We start from the raw sequence: 18,871 nt of genomic DNA on the forward strand, positions 1-18,871 counted from the left end.
CTCATCCGGAACTCCGAACAACTTTCGGGTTTCCGCATACTCATATCTCTACAACCCTAGCGTCACCGAACCTTAAGTGTGTAGACCCTACGGGTTCGGGAGACATGCAGACATGACCGAGACGCCTCTCCGGTCAATAACCAACAGCGGGATCTGGATACCCATGTTCGCTCCCACATGTTCCACGATGATCTCATCGGATGAACCATGATGTCGAGGATTCAATCAATCCCGTATACAATTCCCTTTGTCAATCGGTATGTTACTTGCCCGAGATTCGATCGTCGGTATCCCAATACCTTGTTCAATCTCGTTACCGGCAAGTCTCTTTACTCGTACCGTAATGCATGATCCCGTGACTAACTCCTTAGTCACATTGAGCTCATTATGATGATGCACTACCGAGTGGGCCCAGAGATACCTCTCCCTCATACCGAGTGACAAATCCCAGTCTCGATCCGTGTCAACCCAACAGACACTTTCAGAGATACCTGTAGTGTACCTTTATAGTCACCCAGTTACGTTGTGACGTTTGGCACACCCAAAGCACTCCTACGGCATCCGGGAGTTACACGATCTCATGGTCTAAGGAAAAGATACTTGACATTGGAAAAGCTCTAGCAAACGAACTACACGATTTTTGAGCTATGCTTAGGATTGGGTCTTGTCCATCACATCATTCTCGTAATGATGTGATCCCGTTATCAATGACATCCAATGTCCATAGTCAGGAAACCATGACTATCTGTTGATCAACGAGCTAGTCAACTAGAGGCTTACTAGGGACATGTTGTGGTCTATGTATTCACACATGTATTACGATTTCCGGATAACACAATTATAGCATGAACAATAGACAATTATCATGAACAAAGAAATATAATAATAACCATTTATTATTGCCTCTAGGGCATATTTCCAACAGTAGAAGGGGAGGATCACGAAGGCTGCGGTGCCGTGGAGAAGTCTATTTTGCAGTGGGGATAGAAAATGGGGAGTATTCAGGTGTACTACTCTGGGTGCCGGGGTGGGGTTGGCTGGGTAGGGTGAACCTGAAGTTACGAAAACAGCCCCCTACCAACCGTCATCCGTTGGCCTGTTCCGAAGGCTATGATGGTAACTTCCCACTGCTCGAATCAGGGTCGCGGGAGATTTTAAATCTCGCCGACCTCAAAATTTTGTGACACTGAACTCCCCGTGTGGCGTGTTGGGTGATTCGGCTAAGCAACTAGCGAGTAGTACTAGTAAACTCTGCATATTAGGTTTGACCAAAGTCAAACTCCCTAAAGTTTGACCAAGTTTATAGAAAAATATAAACATTTACCATAACAAATATGTATGAGGTGAAAGTACATTCAATAATGAACCTAATGGTATTTATTTGTTATTGTATATGTTAATATTTTTTGTTATAAACTTTCTGACAGTTTAAAAACTTGACTTTGACCAATGCTAATACGCGGACTTAAATAAAAACGGAGGGTGTACACATTTGTTTTCTTAGTATGTAGTGAATTAATCATTTGTTGAAATTGTGAAATAAATATATTAGGCTACTGACTTCGAATGTAATGGTCTATACAATTCAATAGTTACAATCATTGTTGAATTCCAAGATGTATACGAGGTCTATAGTACTTCACAACATGCTCAAACTCACATAATCCCAGTCAAATGACAATCAAAATGCATTTCATAGTTATTACTTTGTAGGATGCAACAAAACCAACAATAACTCTACATCAGCCATTATAAAAGCAACATTTTGAACATATCCCAATGTGTGAATGAAACGTGCAGAGAGAGCTTGCGAAGATGGAGCAGATAGGGCAGGAAAGATTGTATGTATGTGGACGAGAGAGTAGGAGACAAACCTAACGAAACAGAGAGAGGTAGAGAGAGGAAGAAGTTAGGTCTGTGAGAAAGATGGAGACATGTAATATACGTGAGATGCGTGTGCATCCGGATTCTATACACGTGGAAGGAGAAGAGACAACATGTTTGATGAGTGAGCTGGAAAACATGGACGAGAGGGGAAGGATCTCGTGGGTTGAGGGATTGATAAATTTGTGCGAGGGAGAGAGGGATTGGTAATTTGTGCGAGAGAGAGAGGGTGGGGGGAGGAGTCAGTTAGCCGTCGTCACATCATCCTGTTTCCAAATGGCCCCGCATTCTCTAGCAAAGTGTGGTTGCCGTCTTCGATCTCCTCGATGCCCTCTTTGAAGATTGAGGTGTTGTGCATGCTGGGGTGCAAAGAAGCACAAGCGAGAGTGGTCACCATATAACCTTGGATGGGGATGAATTGTGTGCTCGGGGAGGGGGTGTGTGTGTGCTGTGTGTTGTGTGTGTGTGTGTGTGTGTGTGTGTGTCAGATATTGAGAGAAAACAAACCTAAGGAGAGAAATGTGTGTGTATGTGACGGAAAGCTACATGCTAAACAGGGTATTCACGAAGAGATTGTGCATGCGAGATAGAGAGTGATGTGCGGGCCTTGAGGTAGGCAGGGGCCGGGTGAGGGTGTCAAAATGTGCGCGTTGATGCATGTGTTACATGTGATCGTGCGAGGGACGGGCGAATCGAGAGAGATGGTTGTTGTGTTACGGATGCTCCTCTCTCTCTCACACACACACACACAAGTAAAATAGAAGACCGTTCTCTCATGTATACACAACGTATCGGCATCTGTCTATGTCTCACTCATGCATGATCATTTGCACATTCACACCTCTCTATGTCTCTATCACACGCACACCATCTCCACATTGCCCTTCCTCCACAACACACATATGGACACATACACACGTTCTCTCAGTCACACAGACAAAATCAGTATTAAAAAAACTAGGGCGCACCTAAAATGTCCAAATCCAAATAAACACGAACTGGAGCTAAATTCAAATATATGGAAATACTGTAGCATCAAGAACTTTTCCAGGAAAAAAGTTTAGTAATATTCGGGGATTGTTTTCACACACACACAAAAAGGTTCGGTGGATGTCCTTCGAGCGCGACATGGTGACGCACCGTTCGATCGACTGCGCGGCCGCGGTTCACGCGCTTGCACAGGATTCTGTATCGTGGTTGTGGTAACTAATAAAAGCGCTACCTAAGTCTAATGTTTACGTGTACTAGTATGGTTTTCTTTTAAGTTTGACCAACCCTATATAAAACTAAACTAAGCTCCCATACGCGCACTCATCAATATGCCGCCGCCGTTGCGCATGCCGGCGCCCGCCGGCTCCGGCCAACAATTTCTCGCCCATCACCGCCGTGTCGCCGCCATCCCTGTGCCATGAAGCCGAAGGCTCGCCCGCTCACGTCGTCTGCAGTCCCTCCTCGCGATGCCGCCGCGCTGCCAAGCACGCGAGCAGCTGGTGGAGCCGCGTCTATGCACGCAACGTACGAAGAGGAGGACGAGCGCATGATCCAGCACGCCGGCGAGGAGGAACTAGCGTGTCATTGTCGTCTCCGCCCGCGCGGAGGAGGCGCGCATGGTGGCTATCACGGCGGAAGCCGGCCGCGCGCGCGTCGAGCCCGCAAACCGGGTGCGGACGCGGAATCTACCTTCGAGACCTTGAATGCCTTGTGGATCCTGCAATCTGAAGGAGCAATTTGGGTCAGTCGACTCTTGTGAGCCGTTTGATGCAACATGGATGGCTAGAAGGGCTTCTTCAACCTCCGAAATTGATGCACGGTTCATCTTGTCAGCCCGCCACATGCCTAATCGCCTGCCGCCGCCGCCGCGCCCTCCCCTGAACTGCCTGCCACCGCCATGCTCCCCCCCCCCCCCCGCCATCCGTTTAACCCCGGGCATGATCCATTTTTTTTCTGGTGAACTGCATTCCACACCCAACACTCATAAGATAGATCATGGGCACCCTCCCACCCTAATATAGATACTGGGGTAGCTTCTCTACCGTCTTCTTCCTTCGCTCCGTCGAACTTCTTTCACAAATCTACTGACCCAAATTATACTACTAGTACGAACGTATTAAGTATAGTAGGAACACGAAGATACGAGCAGTAGTACCAACTGCAAGAAGAACAGTAGTAAGACATGGTACTAGTACTACTGTACAGACTAAAGAGTTCAAATAACGAGAAAGAACATAAACATAGTTCTGCTGGGGCTTCAACACAACACACCCTTGAAAATAAACTAAGCAACTAGTCCGCTTGACACTGCAGTAGAACCAGCATGAGCGACGGCACTGCCACCTACTCGGAGTCCGAGTCCACGTCCTCGACATCGTCCTCGTCCCTCTTCCTCTTCCTCTTCGCCGACGCTTCTTTGCTTGAACCGGACACTGGGCTCTGCTTCTTCATCCAACCCTTGTAGATATTTAAACAAAGGTAGGCATCCATTGCTGCGTACAGGATGTGATCTTCATATAATGTCTTCGACTCTCATGCATGATGAAACTCGTGGTGAGGTTTCTTCAGTTTAGCGTACGAAGGATCAATCATGGCTGCTGCCAGGGTCAGCATTGAAGGCTGAGAGGAGGAAACCAGGCTTGCCTTCTGGAGATCGAAGGGCTGGCCTACAACGAGGCCTATCCGACCCAGGACATCCCTGTCGTTCCTAAAGTCTACAGTAACGAATTTCACTCTTTCGTCCTTGAGGAAGTTCTTAAAATCCTGGCACTCAACGTCGGCATGGCATATGTGGTAGACCAAGCACACGTTATGTACGCAAACCTGAATCACGGCGGGCTTCTTCTTCTCTGCCTCCTTTAGAATCTTCTCTCTTTGCAGGACTGTGGTGTACTCAACATCTAGCCCAGTGACCCACTCATCCGTTGAACTGTTGAACATGCTTTCACCGTCGCGGATCCACGTGTGTAGATGACGATGAACTCATCGCCGCTGATGGCTCTAACCTGGTACTCAGCGGCGACCATGGAGATTTGGGAGGCCATGGATTTTGGAGGAGGGTTAGGAGAAGTTGAACTGGTGTAATGTGAAAGGACGGGACGACTGGGAGCGAACTGTTGTAAGGTACTGTACTAGTAGAAGACGGGGACGAGTAGGGCGTGCGAACGGCGTGGGGCTGCTGGCTTGCCCGGTGGATAAACGGCTGCAAGCCCCCAAAGAGTTCTCGAGAACTATGCGGGACCCACTAGATGTCATGTCTACTAGACCCATATCGTAGGCCTGACGGTATAGCTTCTGCCTGTTCGCACGCCATGCCGGTGTGTGGGTAACTTCACTTAATTCCGTCAACTGTCGCGCCTCCCACGACCTTCGCCTCCCTCGCGCGGTCGCGCCCTTTGAGACTTTGACCGGCTATAAATGAGCAATTTTTTTTGCCTACTCCGCATGCATGATACTCCCTCTGGTCCTTTTTACTTCCGTCAACCGTTTGCAAAGTGTTTGACCAAATTTATACTAAAAATATCAATATCTACAATACTGATTATAATGAGTATAAGAACTACGTTTTATAATGAGTATAAAAATATTGATTTGACATTGTGAATGTTGATACATTTTTCTATAAGTTTGGTCAAAGTAGAGGTACATTGACTTCAGACAAAACTTTAATGCACAATGCAGACTAGTTCCTCCGTCCAGGTGTGTGCCATGTCCTATGTTGTCATCACAACAAGCTATTAGAGTACTACTACCTCCCTTCTAGTTTAAAGGGCTCGATTCAAAATTTTCACCTACTCTTAGCAAGATAGAGGCGGTGGAATAGTTTTTGTAGTCTGCAAAAGTACTCAACTAATGTTGTCGTTCTTCACAAAAAATGTGTTTACCAATGCATGCATGAACACTAGTTACTCTAACCCCCCTCTCTTCTTTAATTCTTTGCCACATCAGCATGTTTGCTATTCCCGTGTGCATGATACCAGCTAAGATACCACCATTATGGCCAGCCTTAATCATCGCATGCAATAATTTAGTGCACCTTGAAATATGAACATGTGTGGGGCGTGTATGTTTTTAATGACTTGAGACTATACCTAGCCCGGAATGCAAGATGAGACTTATTATGCACCGTTCCCCATACCTGCAGGAAGCCCGTCCGTCTCCAAATCTTTTCCTCTCCATGTGTGGAAACAATATGCATGCCAGACTCTCCTTCTCCCCCCGGCGGTCCCACCACTCCACCCCGTGTGGAAAAAAATCTGCATGCATGACTCTCCTCCCCCCACGCTCGTCCAATCCGTTGTGACCAGCAATATTTCCACCCCTTCCCTCCCCCATAATTTACTCCAACAAATATGCCCATGTAGTTGTTACGTTAATCACGCAACATATCTTCCGGGACACTGCTTCAGTTACTTAACTGCAGGTTCATTGGGTCACTGACATATGAGCCCAACAGGGGTCTGGCCCACATGTCAGTGACGCAACTGGACCTGCAGTTAAGTCAGTGCAGCTCAGTCCATATCTTACGTAGGTGTGCCATTGCTCGCTATAAATACTGCGCCTCCCACGGCATTCGGAAGAACGCTCACGTTCATCGCTATCTCCTCCCCCTCCCTCTCACGTCGACCACCATGGCATCACCCCTCCCAAGCCCTAGGCGCCCCTCGCTGCACCGCCTGGACGGTCACGCGTCGCCGTTCCGTTCCTAGCCGCCACTAGTCGAGGAGGACACGTCGGCGTTCCACTCCTTGCCGCGACGCGTCGAGGTGGACGCGTCGGCGTTCCCAATCTCGCTAGCACGCGCGTCGGAGTTCGCGTCGGCTCCCCGCTATGTGGAGAACGCCGCGCCGCCCGTCGAGCCCCCCAGCCTTGAGGAGCTTTGGAAAGAAATGGATGTCGCCATGTGGGAGGCTTTGCCGCCGGCAGAGAAAGCCAAAATAGAGGCGGAGAAGAAGGCCGAGGAAGAGAAGCGCGCCGCGGGGCAAGCTGCCTGGCAGGTCTATGTCGTGTCCGAGAGAGCCAGGCAATTGGCTCTTTGGCAGAAGGCTAGTGCAAGGGCCGTGAGGGTGGCGGAGGACGCCCGTGCCAAAGCCGTGAGTGCAGTCGGGCCCAAGCGCCTCATCTACGCCTGGCGGTACGTGGACCGGGTGCACGCTTCCAGCGAGGAGGAGTACCTGTTGGCGCCGGATCACCACACCGGTGAGATCGCGCTCGCCCGCTGGGAAGCCGCAAATTAGCACCTCGCGAGTTGCGAGGCTGAGGAAGAGGCGTTGTGTCGGCGCACTGGGAAACGGCCGCGCACCAGGGCACTCGTGGCGCGTCGCAAGCGCTCCTACGAGGGCCGTGGCTTTTAGTAGGAGTATAATTTTTGTTTCGTAAGGCGATCTCATTGGTTTTGGGACGCAAATGATAAATCCCGAACGTTCAGGAATTATTAGCGTCCTTAATTAAGTATGTAAAAGGGAAAGTTTGGAAACCTTGTGTATTCGTACGCATTTTGTAAGTACATGCATATAGCACAAACTTTACTATATACTATCGCACTACACGTCTCTCTCTATATATGCTTGCAGACTGTGCTACTCCCTCCGTCCAGGTCAATAAGTCATCTTTGGTTGTGCACCGTGACCAAGAAGGAGGGAAGACTTATACACCTAGACGGATGGAGTACTACTATTACTTATGTACGTGCAAATGCACGTTTTAACATTACGATGCGGTTTTTGTAAAAGTAGAAAAACAGCACTAGTCAAGCTTGTGAAACGATTCAATGCAAAACAAATGCAAAAATGCTCGTTTGATTGTTTACTTTTAGCTTCCTTCTCTGTGGTTATTTCTCTGTCGTACTTTGTACGGATTATCTCACTGGTCGGAAAGGCATGCAAATTCCCAAACCGCTTCCTACACCCTGTATCAAATATTTTGCCTAACAAGTTGTGTCGTGCAATTGCAATTCCAACTTGAGTAGTACTACTACTAGTAGGAGTACCAGGGGCCAGTTCTTTTAGGCTTCTAGATTAGTAATCCCATAACTACTACCTCCGTCCTGGTTTATTGGTCCCCGTTGTAATCTGTGTCAAATTTTGATCATAAATTTAACTAATGAAATGTTAGTGCATGTCACATGCACTAACATTTTATCAGTTAAATCTTTGGTCAAAATTTAGCACAAATTACAATGGTGACGAATAAACCAGGACGGAGGTACTGGTAGTAGTTTAGAAGCCCAAATAAATGAGTGAGGCGCCTTAATGTTACTCTCCACTGTGACTAGTCTTATGGGAAAAGCTGGGGAAGCCGCCAAAAGAACTGGCCCTAGGCGTAGTAGCTAGGGATCGAGTGTGCGAGATGAACTGGAGAAAGTAAATGCAAAGAGATGAAATGCAAAAAAGACGGAGGGATGTGATGGTTGCTTGTCCGTTTATTTTACCAGGCCACTTATTACTGGGAGTGGTTGGGTTTTGTGATATGACGGCTTTACTGCCGCGCCACGAGCGGGGTGAGACTCCCATGCAGCGCCGCCCTCTACACTAGTACTACATCGGTCGTGGTTTATCCCCCATTGAATTTGACTGAAGATTTAACTGACAAAATGTTAGTGCATGTCAACAAAAACAATATCGTTGGATTCGTATTTGAACATAGTTTTCAATGATATAATTTTAGGTGACATGCATCATCATTTATCGTACTATATATAATTTTAGTTCAATTTTTGGTCGTACTAATCTATAGTAAGGTGCCCGTGCGTTGCACAGAAGAGTGAAATGCATTGATCGGGGAGTTGTTTATTTTGACAAAGGATGTGAGGGTCATCTCATGTGTAACGGGTATCGATAGGTTTCTTCGGATATTATTTCATCTCTAGAGCTCACAAATATCCGGGTGAAATAGATAAAAAAAAGTATCTTTTGCAAACAAAAGCGTTCAACTGTTCAACCTGCATCCAAAACTTGTGAAGAAATAACTCTTATTGTGCTTTGCAAGAAATGATCTTCAAGAATTAGTTTTTGAGTATCCATTGTTATACATGTTGGCTACAGATGAGATGGCACTTTCTTATAGTCAACAGTTGGCTATACTATTTAAGTATTAACCATGCCCTTATACACCTAGACGGAGGGATTAAATCAGGATGACTTGGAAGGGGGCAGAGGATATGTAAGAAATGGTTCATCATAAGTCTTTCACCAGTACTATAGTAAAAATTCATACATGGAAGATTCTAGACTAAACCATAAATGGATACACTTTTATTCATGCGCGATACTCCAATAGAGCAAGATCAGGCATGGAAGTCTCCACATGCTTAGACAGCGGATTACATTGAGCGAATACTAATGATCAACATTTAACTTGGTAATGCAGATGTCCAGGTGAACCTCCTTGGAGTCCCCGTGCACATTGTTGCGGGTCAAATAATACCGTGCGTCTTCCATGTCCACATCGGCGGGAAGGTCCCAGCTCGGTAGAGTCCAAGTCAGCTTGACGTAGCCAGTGTCGCCGCCCACGTACCTCCGAGGGGTAGTAATAGTGAGCACGCACCCGTACATCGGCCTCGTGTCAGTGTCAGCGGTGTCGCCCAAACGCACACTACAGAGACGGGGCGGCGGCCTGTGCAGGCCTCGCCGGTGCCCACGATCAAGAGGAAGACGCTGTCGTCCTCCTATGAGACTAGCAGGCGGCGGTGATCCTCCAGCGACTCCGGCACGGTGAACGGGTAGCACGTCTCGTACTTGATGTTCTTCGCCAAGGGCCGGTAGTGATCGCCGCACGCCTGCGTGAGGTGATGCACGATGTCCGCCGGCGAGCCCCAAAACGGCACCGGGCACTCATAGAAGTAGACGAAGGGCTCCTTGGAGGCATCGACCAGGCCGTCCATGAAACGGGAGTGGCTGTAGGGGACGTTCCGCCAATTGAATACATGAGCAAGTTACTACGAGATTTAGTCCGAATAAGAACAAAATAAATAATGACGGCTATAACGGAGATTAAACTAATCATGCGGACTAGCATAGTAGATGAACAGATCGAATCTAGGACACAAACAAGAAACATGAATTCTACCATGATTTCGAACAGGAAGGACAGAAACACATATGGTGCAACGGGAGCAGCACCATTGGCGTTGAGGTTGTCGCCCATGTCGTTGAGGAAGAGGTTGCCGAGGTCGAGGAAGAAGTCGTTGACAACCCACAAGTATAAGGGATCGCAACAGTTTTCGAGGGTAGAGTATTCAACCCAAATTTATTGATTTGACACAAGGGGAGCCAAAGAATATTCCCAAATATTACCAGTTGAGTTGTCAATTCAACCACACCTGGATAACTTAATATCTGCAGCAAAGTATTTGTAACACCCCAAAAAAAATTAACCATATTTTGTTCATTAAAATTTTGCCAGGAAATTAAATTTTTATTTTCTGGATTTATCTTTTGATTTCAGAACCTCTCTTTTCTTTGATATTGTGAAGTTTTTACACCAAGTGAAAACCTTCCAAAAATATTATTGGACTTGTATACCCTCTCAAGAAAACATTTCTTTTATCAGTGGGTTTATTTGCATAATTGTTTTTCCTGAGCTTTATTCTTCTAAAAATGATTTTTCATAAGTTATGGAGCCTCTTTTGCACTGTAACCCTTTCAAATACTTCTTTAAAATTTCAACCAAAATTTGGGGATGTCATGTGATGTTTCCACATCACTTTTATGCAAAAATATCTTTTGTTCATTGGAGATTTTGAGCTCTACACCAAATTTTCAAATCTAGTCCAGTTGGTAATTTTGCACTACAACCTAATTAAATATTTCTTTAAAAATTCTTCCAAGTGTTTGGAGATGTCAGTAGATGCATATAATTCAACTTTATGCAAAAACCCATGAGTGTTCTTTGAAAAATTTGAGCAAATCATCCTCTTTTGCTCTCTGGTACAGTTTGGCATTTTCTACTGCAACTCTATTTTTGTTTGCTCTGTTGCCCATGATTCTTTTTCCTGCTTATAGTCCACCCTGCAAAACCATTAAGTCCAGGAGAGTGGACCCATTGGAGTAATTTTGGTCCACGCAAAGATAGCCTTTAGTTTCTGTCCAGATTTGGTTTTCTCAAAAACTTGCACTAACAAGTTTTTGTTTTTAACAAACTAACCTTGCCACCCTCTTTATCATCCAAAGAGACTAGGACCTGGAGTTTATGGCCACCCCAAGAGATGCCTAGATGCCCATAACATTCTGTCGAGCACTTTGTGTGCATAGCGAGATTTGGCATGATTTTTAGTTTGCATTGTGAGCTTGACCCTCTGACCCAACAAACTTGTCCACTAAGCTCCTACCTACCACTAACCTAGACCTGTTTACTACCAGCATCATTCGAGCTCTCTAACACACGATGGCATTGCGTCGAGCACCTGGCGTGCGTGCTCTGGGCGCGGCCAGAGCGCGCGTTTTGCACGTGCGTGCACCCGAGTCGCCGCGTCCCACTTCCGCCTCCCCGCGCTCGTTCTGATCCATTCCCACTCGCAGCCAGCATGCCCCGACCTCTCCCTCATCGCAGAGCTGCCCTGGCCACCCCTGGCACCCCACAGCACCACCACCGCAAGCCGCCACCGCCGCTCTGACAGCCTCTGCCATGGACGGCGCCGCCCGAGCCACAGCCGCGCGCCAGCTCGCCCCCTTTAGCAGTGGGGAGTTCGTCGGAATGCGCCGAGCAGCCCCAACCGCCTCCACGTCGCCCTGCTGCAACAGAACGGCGGTTCGCCGGCGTCCTTATCCACGGCCGTGGGAACCGACCTCTGCCGCCTATAAAAGGAACCCCCGAGCTCCTCCAAACCCCCAGGCAACCACAGGTCATCCCTCTGATGCCCCCATAGCCGGCAATCGATGGGGAGAGGCCGTCTTCCCCATCTCCGATCAGCTCGGCCGCTGCCACGCTCCGGTGCCGTGCGCCGCGAGCAGAGCCCACCTAGCCTAGCCAGCACCACCGTCCGACCCCCCTCGATCTTGCGGAGCCACCCAGCCTCTCAGCTTCGATCGGGAGCCACCATAGCCCAAGTCCCCTATCCTCCCGAAGCCGCCGTCCGCCGCAAGCTCGCCGCCGGCGACTCCCTTCACCCCCACGACCCTCTCAACCACCGGGAGGATCGCCCTAGCGCAGTGAACCTATCCCCGCTGTCGGAGCCCCACGAGGAGCCGCCAATCGCCGGCGTCGATCGCCGGAACCCCGCCACCGCTCGGACAGAGGAGGAGGGAGGCGCGGGCGACTGGTCAAACCTGACCAGTGGGCCCAAGGGACCCACTGTCAGTGACCCAGCGACGGCCCGCGCTGGTTTAAGTGAAAGCGTAAAAACCAGAGTACGTCTCCTCCGTATTCTTATTCGAACCGTTTTTTTCTTTTTCTGTTTTTTTAAAACAGATTTTGACTAAACTTTGACTGACTATAACTTTTTAAATATAAGTCCAATTGACTTGATTCGTTTTCTGTTGTTTCTCAAATTCTGTCTAGTTTATTTTCATATTTATTTGAAAATTTTCCAAACAACTTTTTTGTACTGTTTTGAAACTATGTGTTAATTTTAATTTTCTCAAAATAGGATTTTTGAAGAAGGAAGCAACTTTCAAAAAAATGCACCCCACTTGCATACTCTTGAAGGCAAGCATTCTGAACCCTAGCATAATATTATGTGTGTTGTTTGATACGGTTACAACACCACTTTAACACAAAGTATTCATTATTTTATGTGATGATATGATCATACTCATGAGTGCATAATGAATGTGCCTTGCTGTTGGATTTTGATATGCTTGTGATAGTAATCACCCTTGTATGCCTTTCATGCCTACCGGAAGGAATCCGGGAAAGTCTCTGTCTTGGGTAGACACGAGCTTGTCTCCAGTCTTCGTCGAGACGGTTGTGTCTGGTACGGCATAGTGAGGTATGATGAGTGGTGATTTTGCTGTTGGTTGAAACATATTTGTTATGCTAACCATGCAGGGCATACTTAAACCTCCTGAGTCGACCGTAGATTGAGTCTTGTTCCAGTAACCCCATACTTGTTTCGTACTACCACTTGTCCCTGCCACAGGTAGGGTATGGTTCAGTAAGTTGTCAACCCCTTCCTAGCACACACCATACAGAGAGGCCATGGTGGAAGATACCGGAGGCCCCCGGTAGGCATGCTACCTGGTCTGGGGGCATGGGTGTTTTCGGTTGGAGCCGAAGGGGTAGCTCCCCTAGTTTGCGCACGGTATAAATTTTGTGATCCCATGCTAATCGAGGTTGTAGCCTCCCCACTTAGAGTTTCGCTTAACGGGTGTCGTGGGTGATTCCAGACACCGGTAAGTTAGGCTGGTGTGTGCGGTTAGGTGTGTTTTCAATAAAAAGACCGTAGACGGAATTAGTCCCGATGGACTAAAGAAATCCGTTACTCGTGGCTAAAGAGTACACCCTCTGCAGAGATTATATCTATTCGAATAGCCGTGTCCATGGTTAAGGACTACAGTCTGGGATGGGTCAAGTGTCGGTCTTAGTGTCGGTCTTCGGAGGAAAAATTGCTAAACCAGAACATTGATTATGACCTGTGACATATGAGGATTATGATTATTATTATTGTGGACTAACCATTTACATTATTTGAATTATTGAGTATCCCTGGGACGGTTCTACCTCCTGGATACTCACTGCGATTATTCTCTTATAAGCCCTTTATGTGGTGTCGCTCAGACGCCCGACTGTGGCATGCTTGTTATTTAAATTACTTATAAGCCCTTTATGTGGTGTCGCTCAGACGCCCGACTGTGGCATGCTTGTTATTTAAATTACTTATAAGCCCTTTATGTGGTGTCGCTCCGACGCCCGACTGTGGCATGCTTGTTATTTAAATTACTTATAAGCCCTTTATGTGGTGTCGCTCAGACGCCCGACTGTGGCATGCTTGTTATTTAAATTACTTATAAGCCCTTTATGCGGTGTCGCTCAGACACCCGACTGTGGCACGCTTGTTATTTTAAATTATTTATAAGCCCTTTATGTGGTGTCGCTCAGACGCCCGACTGAGGCATGCTTTATATTATTATCCTTTCGAGGCGTCGCTTCAGACACCCGATCGGTGCATTCTATTTCTGCTCCCTTATTGCATATTCATATGAACAACCTGCTTGCGTGCATCATGGATTTTTATTTCGTGGCTGACGTTGTGATCATAGAATATTTCAGAGCATGATCATCATTTGTTATATTATACCTATGTTCATAATGTTTGCGAGTACATTCAAAGTACTCACTGGCTTGTCCCTGGCTATTGTCTTGGCCAGATTTCTTGCGTGGAGAGGAGCGTTGCGACGACAGCCCCGGAACCTACGCAATGATGGTAGCAGCCTCGCGAAGATAGGAGTTATCCTGGTCAGCTGTTCCTGTGGGAAATGGAGTCCCATGGCCACTGATGAACCACAAACCGCTTCCGCCATCAACCACTAGAAACCATTTGTTGTACTCATAGGCCAGAATGGTCTTGTACCACATATTTTGTAATTTTGCTTGGAATTTCTGTATCAAGTTGGTGCCTCACCAGCTAACAGTAATCCTGGGGCTGGTGAGCACAAGGACCATTTTTGGGAAATTGATACCCCGAAAATCCGGTCCTGACAACCTTGGTATCAGAGCCAGGCTGACCATTGGCTAATCCTATCTTAGCCAGGTCAATAAACCTAGGTTAACCAACCCACCAGACCTTAACCTAAACCCCAGCCAAGCTTCTCGTGTAAGATAGCCACACAATGACCCGACACCTTTTGGCAGTCGGTGCCCAACCTATCAGCCTAGCCTATCGATCACGCGCCAGTGGCCGGCACCTAAACTGTCTCATTCGCAAGCGTGCAAAGGAAGACTCCGTCCCCTTTTTTATAAAAAGGGCACGCTAGCCTCAACCCAGCACAACACAGCCTCTACCCCAAACCAAGCTATAATGCCTAGACCCATTGTTCACAATGAGACCACAGCAACCAACCTTGGAGGTTTTGTGACCGTGCTAGCAAACCTCACCTGCCGTGCCTTTGCATTAGAAGAGCCCCCAGAATATGTTGTGTACCAAGGGCCCATGAGCGGTGAGAGCCGTCAATTCTGGGCCACTGTGCACGTCTACGGTAGGGGTCTATCGCCAGAATGCCCCTACAGGTTCACTGGAAGGACAACTTCCCTTGAGCCACAAGCCATCCAACTAGCTGCTCGAGAGGCTATAGTTCAACTCCGGCACTTCTCGCCCAGAGTTAACTGTCGCTCGTTCTACTACTACCCCAGCCGTGACGGGTATGGTAGGCCGCCCCAGGTTGCCAACGCAGATCACGAGACGGATCCTGCATTGTTGCATCTGGTGCGCTATGTAAGTGCACTAGAGGAACTGTTTGATCAGATCACCCTTGATCTGATCGCAGCTCATGGAGAACTGGTTCGCCGAGCCCCGGCAAGAAGAGAAGATGAGCCCGACGCCGACAACCCAGTCGTGCTGTTCGGACAACCGATCGAGTCCTTGAGGACTTCCCCAGCCATCGGCCAAAATGCTTTGGTGTCCCCAGAAGTGCTTCGTCGCCTTTTGGGAACACGCTCCAACGGGATTGTGGCCAACAACCCCCGCGATGGTCATCATCGCTACCCCAACCCTACAGCCCCTCAACTCCATCCAGCTAACCCCGATGGTGAAGCCCATGGAGAAGCCTCAACGTCCACAAGGCACGCCCGCTTAGATATTAACGAGGTAGACTAAGTCACTCGAGTAGTACCGAGCCTGAGTTTTTCTATGCCTCATAATTGTGTGACCTTGTATCAACATAACTAAATGTTGTCTGCTTGTGCGCCCCTATTTTAAATAGTAGCCACGCATGAGTATGTTGGTGTACGGTTACATTTTTAATTCCGGGCGTAGCCACCAAAAACCACCCCCGACGACACCCACAGTAATACATCACTTTTGTGAGATATGTGTATCTGTAGCATTGACCCCGACCCCAAGAGCAGAACCGACAAACTAGTTACCCTTCACCGCGATAAATGACCCCGCCCAGATGCTATATAAAAGGCCACCTCGTGACCTTGCCAAGTATCTCTCACCTTGTGCATAACTCGCTCAGCCATTCCTTTGCCATGCCGAGCCCAGTATTTATCTGAGAACTCCAGATGCCACCCCAGGTAGTTTTGTCAAAATATTGTGGGACTTTACCTGCAGTACCATGAGTGCCACCCATCCACCCCAGTACGAGTTGCTCAAATCGAGGATCACCCCATCCACCTCGAAATATTGGGCTGTAGTGCACATCCCTCCCGCAAACCCAAACCAAGACCCAACGGAAGTCTCCTTCATGGGGAAATCTATGCCGACTCCGCATATGGCCATAGAAGCTGCTGCGTACGAAGCGCTTGCTCGCCTTCGATTCGCGGTGCCCTATGCCAGCGAACGAGGGTATTATTACTTCCCGAGTCGTGCAGCACCCGGAGAAGTAGCATCTTTCCCCAGTGGACGAATTGAGAGAGACCCAGTGCTGGCCAACCTTGCACAGTATGTCATCGCTCAAGAGCGTTTAACCCAGTGAGTAATGGGTTATCTCCACAGCCTCACTGATTTAAATCCTCAGATCGCCATCGGCAGACCACTGAGGCCCGACCAGGAGAGACGCATTCACCGACTAGTCAACCCGCTTCCCCAGATAGAAGAGGAGTGTGCCCCAATACCAGAGACGTTTTCTCAGGACCCTGTCTATTTACCGTTTTCATTGTAGACATCACTGCTATGTTCATTGTCCCGACATTTATTTATGTGTTGCAGCTTATGCGTCGTACCCTAAGTTTGTGCTATGAGTAAACTGTTTGGTTTCAGCTAATAGGAGTATTTTTTTTCAAAACAGCCCTTAGCAAATCTCGAGGACGAGATTTTTCTTAAGGGGGGTAGTGTTGTAACACCCCAAAAAAATTTAACCATATTTTGTTTATTAAAATTTTGCCAAGAAATTAAATTTTTATTTTCTGGATTTATTTTTGATTTCAGAACCTCTCTTTTCTTTGATATTGTGAAGTTTTTACCCCAAGTGAAAACCTTCCAAAAATATTATTGGACTTGTATACCCTCTCAAGAAAACATTTCTTTTATCAGTGGGTTTATTTGCATAATTGTTTTTCCTGAGCTTTATTCTTCTAAAAATGATTTTTCATAAGTTATGGAGCCTCTTTTGCACTGTAACCCTTTCAAATACTTCTTTAAAATTTCAACCAAAATTTGGGGATGTCATGTGATGTTTCCACATCACTTTTATGCAAAAATATCTTTTGGTCATTGGAGATTTTGAGCTCTACACCAAATTTTCAAATCTGGTCCAGTTGGTAATTTTGCACTACAACCTATTTAAATATTTCTTTAAAAATTCTTCCAAGTATTTGGAGATGTCAGTAGATGCATATAATTCAACTTTATGCAAAAACCCATGAGTGTTCTTTGAAAAATTTGAGCAAATCATCCTCTTTTGCTCTCTGGTCTAGTTTGGCATTTTCTACTGCAACTATATTTTTGTTTGCTTTGTTGCCCATGATTCTTTTTCCTGCTTATAGTCCACCCTGCAAAACCCTTAAGTCCAGGAGAGTGGACCCATTGGAGTAATTTTGGTCCATGCAAAGATAGCCTTTAGTTTCTGTCCAGATTTGGTTTTCTCAAAAACTTGCACTAACAAGTTTTTGTTTTTAACAAACTAACCTTGCCACCCTCTTTATCATCCAAAGAGACTAGGACCTAGAGTTTATGGCCACCCCAAGAGATGCCTAGATGCCCATAACATTCTGTCGAGCACTTTGTGTGCATAGCGAGATTTGGCATGATTTTTAGTTTGCATTGTGAGCTTGACCCTCTGACCCAACAAACTTGTGCACTAAGCTCCTACCTACCACTAACCTAGACCTGTTTACTACCAGCATCATTCGAGCTCTCTAACACACGATGGCATTGCGTCGAGCACCTGGCGTGCGTGCTCTGGGCGCGGCCAGAGCGCGCGTTTTGCACGTGCGTGCACCCGCGTCCCACTGCCGCCTCCCCGCGCTCGTTCTGATCCATTCCCACTCGCAGCCAGCGTGCCCCGACCTCTCCCTCATCGCAGAGCCGCCCTGGCCACCCCGGGCACCCCACAGCACCACCACCGCAAGCCGCCACCGCCGCTCCGACAGCCTCTGCCATGGACGGCGCCGCCCGAGCCACAGCCGCGCGCCAGCTCGCCCCCTTGAGCAGTGGGGAGTTCATCGGAATGCGCCGACCAGCCCCAACCGCCTCCACGTTGCCCTGCTGCAACAGAACGGCGGTTCGCCGGCGTCCTTATCCACGGCCGCGGGAACCGACCTCGGCCGCCTATAAAAGGAACCCCCGAGCTCCTCCAAACCCCCAGGCAACCACAGGCCATCCCTCTGATGCCCCCATAGCCGACAATCGATGGGGAGAGGCCGTCTTCCCCATCTCCGGTCAGCTCGGCCGTCGCCACGCTCCGGTGCCGTGCGCCGCGAGCAAAGCCCACCTAGCCCAGCCAGCACCACCGTCCGACCCCCCTCGATCTTGCGGAGCCACCCAGCCTCTCAGCTTCGATCGGGAGCCACCATAGCCCAAGTCCCCTATCCTCCTGAAGCCGCCGTCCGCCGCAGAGCTCGCCGCCGGCGACTCCCTTCACCCCCATGACCCTCTCGACCATCGGGAGGATCGCCCTAGCGCAGTGACCCTATCACCGCCGTCGGAGCCCCACGAGGAGCCGCCAATCGCCGGCGTCGATCGCCGGAACCCCGCCACCGCTCGGACAGAGGAGGAGGGAGGCGCGGGCGACTGGTCAAACCTGACCAGTGGGCCCAAGGGACCCACTGTCAGTGACCCAGCGACGGCCCGCGCTGGTTTAAGTGAAAGCGTAAAACCCAGAGTACGTCTCCTCCGTATTCTTATTCGAACCGTTTTTTTTCTTTTTCTGTTTTGTTTTAAAAACAGATTTTGACTAAA

This window comes from Aegilops tauschii, chromosome 1 (assembly GCF_002575655.3).
Source record: "Aegilops tauschii subsp. strangulata cultivar AL8/78 chromosome 1, Aet v6.0, whole genome shotgun sequence".
NCBI classification, from domain to species: domain Eukaryota; kingdom Viridiplantae; phylum Streptophyta; class Magnoliopsida; order Poales; family Poaceae; genus Aegilops; species Aegilops tauschii.